The 5,914-nt window shown below is 33.8% G+C and overlaps 1 protein-coding gene across 1 annotated transcript in view; it reads right to left on the bottom strand.

Annotated features, from left to right (window-relative positions):
* Window positions 1-5,914, bottom strand: part of LOC106869940 (uncharacterized) — a 120,427-nt gene that overhangs the window by 1,350 nt on the left and 113,163 nt on the right. The gene's annotated exons all lie outside the window — the stretch shown is intronic.

Raw genomic sequence — 5,914 nt, 5'->3', positions numbered from 1 at the left:
ATATATACACATGTATATATATATATACAAAAATGACTGTATGGATTTCATAGAAATGATAGGAAATAGTAAATAAATGCTTTTTTTTATAGCGTGAAATTTGATAATATTATATCCAGAAGAATTCCTCGAAACAGATTCAAACTTGGGCATAAGGCCGCCATTTTAAGTGAGGTGGTGGAAAGTCGACTGAATCGACCTCAGAACGATAAAAAGCAATGTCGACCTCGGAGGTACTTGAACTCAGAGTTTGGAAGAAATGCCACTAAACACTGTCCGACGTGCTAACGATTCGGCCAGCTCGCTACCATAGAAATGCGAAATATATGTAAACAATTATATAACGTAAACCCTAGGAAATAGATATCCACGACATAAAGACAGCAGCGCTGCCAGACACTAAGCACACATTAGGCAGAGTACTTTCTATATAATAAAATAGCACAAAAATTATACACGTATGCAACCAACTCAGTTGTGCAGTGAAAGCACGCAATAAAGATAAGAGTAACAGGAATCAAAATAAAAAGAAAAGACACAGATCTCTACCGCCACCAACATGAAGAACAAAACTAAAGCAATAACAAGAAGCAGAAGGCAAAGCACTACAGCCGCACCGACAACAACATCGACAAAAAGAATTACAAAACTTAAGACAAAGAACACTAAGTGAAAAATATGACATGTAGTTGGATCGTGTTCAACAGTAAGTAGGTAGATGTAGAGAAATGTATTAAAATGCCTTCCTAGAACCACATATCTAGTTCTGAGTTGAATTGATAGTTAGTAAGGACCAAGTAACATCAGTATGATTATATTTTCAAAGAAAAAAAATGGCTGCTGGCCAAGCATTATAGTTTCGTCCAGCTACCTGGAGCCTCCCATTAATGTGTCGTAAAAGCAGTCTTACAAAACATTCGTCACGAAACTCACAGTGGTAGCCATTACTGTTTGTACGTAATTTTAAGCATTATTTCATGGCCGACCTTCTTGTTAGTTCGGTTCAGTTTATTACCAATTTCTCAGCTGATATTACTTACTATTTTTTACTTTCATGCAAGTTACATCAGTGCTTTTATTGAGATCTGCCAACTCTTAAAATGCACCTGCTTACATGATACTCAATCAGACACAGACATACTTATAGCTGTATGTCTATCTATCTATCTATCTATCTATCTATCTATCTATCTATCTATCTATCTATCTATCTATCTATCTATCTATCCGCAATATAAACATCCACACGCACACACACATAAGCACACACACACACACGCACATGCACACCCATATACACATGTATTATCGCATTTTGAAGTTTTGAGAAATTTAAAAACAAGTATTATTACATAGCGCATAAAGAGAAATATAGCCATTAATAATGGTTTGAAATGTTGGTACAAGACCAGCAGTTTAGTGGAAGTGGGGGTAAGTCGATTATATCGACCCCAGTGTTGAACTGGTACTTATTTTATCGACCTCAAAAGGATAAAATGCGATGTCGATTTCGACGGAACGTGGAGACGGACGAAATGCCGCTAAGCAAGGGTTAGAGGTCAGGTGGAAATGCACTTCTATGTGTGTGTGCGGGGTGGGGGGAGGGTAAGAAAGAAGGAAGGAGCCGGGTTGTGTGTTCACTGGTTTAGGAGTGTATCCGTGTTTTGATACAGGCAAAAGGGAAGCGCTGTGTGTGTGGAAGCAAATTTACTCGACTTCTTTCTTATATGCCAAATGGTACTAACTTAAAACTAGGATACTTTTAAAAGAAAAAATAATCTGTCAAAGGCGAAATTTCAAACGAAAGAGTTGTAAATGAGCTTCAACAAAGCTGATGTACAAAACAGATGAAGGAAATTTGATATTTAGAGCGTTGTGGATTATGGAAGGAAAATAATGTTCCAGTATAGGATCAGTTTAGGTCTCGTCTTTTAATGGATGTTGTTGTTAATGTAGGATCACAAAACACACACAAGTAGATATTCAAGTGTTCTGCAACTATTAGATGTTGCCATTTAAGGCTACGACAAGGATAAAGTACAGTATGTTGTGGTTTGATGGGAAAATTCATGCATGAAATGAGAGAGAATACGTGCTTCATTACTACCTCTGAAGTGCAAATGAATCAGTAATACAAGGAATAAAATAGGAATAAATAAGGAATAAAGTTCATATTATTAAGAAATCAGTCAACGAATCTGGAATTTCGATTGGTTGTACAGAAGATGACTATCTGAAAGATAACAATGATGCTGAAAGTAACAGAAAGTAACAATAATTATGGACTGCGACGACGAGGAAGATCCGTATGATAATATCATTCATTCTGAATATCACGAAGGTTTGTTCAGTGCTAGAAATGAAAAACTGCATGATTTTGCAAGAATTTAATTAACGTTTGTCTTTGAAATATTAAAGATTTATCATGTAACTGTAATCTAACGCCATATTTAATTTCAACGTCTCTTTTAATATGAAAAAAGAAAGCTGACAAATCCATTTTGATTCACTGATTTATAACTTTCATCTTAATATTTATAGCCTTAAACTGCCTTGTTTTACCTAATTAGAAATAAAAATTCACCACTAAAATGCATTATTATGATGAGTGCCACAACGACGAAGGCAGTCAATCAAGTACAATGCATACAGGAAAAGCAACAAGTGCAAATATCCGTAAGAGCTACAGGGCCGTATTTACTCAGTTGGGTGAATAGGTTTTAATATGAATACTATATAATAATTGGTGCTATTACTGCTGATCATTGTTTTATTCTTGTTGTTATTTAAGATATAATTTTTGGTACTGTTATTGATAGGCTTTCGACGACGTCTTGAATTTCAGATTCTCAGAGATACAAAGGTGTGTTTGTGTGTGTATACGTGTATGATGCTGGAACATTCCTGTCTGTGCATATGTTTATGAGTAATCGTGTATATAAATGTATGTCCTTTTATTTTACATATATGTACTTGTATACATCTATATATATGTATGTTTTTTATGTACATGGAAATATGTTTGCAAATGTATGTGTATATATGTTTATATATATATATATATATATATATATACACGCATACGTATATATGTGTATATTTACATATACATATATAGACACCCGCATACATATATGCATACATACACATATATATACACACACAAATACACACACACAAACACACACACACATATATATATATATATAAGCACGAAATGTCGTAACCTTTTCCCATTTATAATGACCAATATTTACCAATAAAATATCTTGCTGTGTTTAAAATAAGCCTAGACGTGACCTTTCAGCACAAACCATAAAATATGACTTGTATGAGACCTGTTTCCGAATACATGCTTCACCTCTTTGGTTGTGCTTACGCACCTGCTTGAAAGATTCCAAATATATAAAACTAATTCTACTTTACACGAAATAGATTTCAATTTATAACTACATAAGAAAGCTAACTGGAACTCAACAGACTGCACCTCAAAATTTCCTATCATCTTCGTTCTTTTTCCTACTATATTATAAACATTGGTCTTCTTCTTCCTCGCAACCGACTTCTCTTCCAACTGTCTTTCTTTCTTATTCCCTTAAGCGAATTTATTGAAAAATTTTAGCTTCAATTTAATATATTGGTTTCAAACTCTGGCACAAGGCATGGAGTTTATATCCGAGGCACACTAAAACCGTCCCAGCTACTGCTAGCGAGGGCGAGAGATGTATTTCAGCCTCGTTAGGCCTTGTCAATGGTGCCTGCTAGCAGCCACCGGCTGCATAGATGAGGTTTGTTTTTTGTCCGATATATAGGAAAATAATGAAAAACATTAACTGCTGTTGTGAAAAGCCGCCTGCTTGAATAAAAATCGGTTAAATGCATATAACAAATTTATGTATAGTATGATACATAGATGACTGTTTTCAGGAGTGGCTGTGTGGGCCCCAATAATTACAGGTATAAACCTGAACTTGTAATCGGGATAAAATAGTTGTAAATTCCTCAATAGTTCCTCAATATTAAGTATGTATGTATGTATGCATGTATGCATGCATGTATGTATGTATGTATGTATGTATGTATGTATGTATGTATGTATGGATGGATGGATAGATGGATGCGTGCATGTATGTATGTATATATATGTATGCATGAATGTTTGTATTTATGCATGTCTGTAAGTATGTATGTATGTATGTATGTATGTAAGTTTGTATACTTGTATGCATGTATAATTGTGTGCGTGCGTGCATGTGTTCATGCATATATGCATATATGTATATATGCATATATGTATGTATGTAATCATTATGTCTATGCTAGGAGTAAGAATTGTATGAGTTATACATCGAAAGAAAGAAATCAGTCTCGTCTCAGATTATTCAGAAAAAAAAAAAAAATTAATAAAAGATTTGCTTAATTATGCATGGTAATATCAAGCGTATGTCTTTCAAACTATATTCATAAAAATATTAAATGAAAGAATATAAGAATTATGATCAGAAGCGTTTGAAATTTATATTATACTTGTATATTGCAAATAAGTATATTTTGAATATTGCAATATATTAGGTTGGTGCATAATCATTGCGGCTTTTTTTCAACAAATTTTATTCAACAAAAAGGTCTGACTGTCTGCCAAGCAAACGAGAAGCAGTAATTAAAATAGATGGTGAATATGCTCCGGAATAATCACTTAAAGATGATTTTGTTACATGTTGTTATTGCTTTTGTTGAATAAAATTTGTTCGACAAAAAGCCGCAATAATTATGCACCAACCCAATATTTCAGATGAGAAGTAACTGGTATTAATCATAGCAAATTTATGCAGAAAACGTACATTGAATAAAACTTCAATGTTGTGATTTATGCATGTGTCTATGTAACAGTTATATGTACAAGATATTATATAATGATATGTATATGTGGATGGAACGCATGCTATATTGATTATTGACAAAATATACTACACATTTTAAAAAAATGAACTGTATGTAAATGTGCTGTAACACGTCTAGGCATTCGTTATTTATTAGATTCAGCTTATTTCTTTTAAAGAGCCGTCATTTTTGACGTTACCGATATACTAGTATGTGTGTGTGTGTAAGAGAGAGAGAGAGAGAGAGTGTGTGTGTGTGTGTGTGGGTGTGTGTGTATGTTTGTGAATGTACATACATACATAGATATACACACATATATATTATATATTATATATTATATATATATATATATATATATATATATATATATATATATCCTCTCAAGTTGATTTTATTGCAAACTGATCCGCTGTCGATCGCTACGGAATATGCTATAACAACACGTCGCTATGACGACTTCATTCAGAAGATGAGAACAACAAGGTTTAGTTAGCTTAATGGACTTAGGAACATCATTGTTTGAAAAACACAAAGGACTAACATCGAACATATGAAAAATCATTAACAAAAAAGATTAAAGTCGAATACATTTGTGTCTTCAATATAAGCATGTTCGAAAGAAAATTGTCCTCTACTTGCAGAAATATACATACATATTTTCTCTCTCTCCCTCTCTCGCTTTCACACACACATACACACACACATATATATTATATTATATTATACATATATATAGTATAATATAATATAAATATATTCTTTTGCTTGTTTCAGTCATTTGACTGTGGCCATACTGGAGCACCGCCTTTTAGTCGAGCAAATCAACCCCAGTAATTATTCTTTGTAAGCCTAGTACTTATTCTATCGGTCTCTTTTTACCGAACCGCTAAGCTACGGGGACGTAAACACACCAGCATCGCATGTCAAGCGATGTTGGGGTGACAAACCCACACACACATACATGCACACACACACACACACACACACACACACACACACACACACACACACACACACACACACACACACACAC

The sequence above is a fragment of the Octopus bimaculoides genome, chromosome 10 (assembly GCF_001194135.2).
Source record: "Octopus bimaculoides isolate UCB-OBI-ISO-001 chromosome 10, ASM119413v2, whole genome shotgun sequence".
Taxonomy (NCBI): domain Eukaryota; kingdom Metazoa; phylum Mollusca; class Cephalopoda; order Octopoda; family Octopodidae; genus Octopus; species Octopus bimaculoides.
Note: the sequence above shows the minus strand (reverse complement) of the source record. Positions and strands in the feature narration are given on the sequence as shown.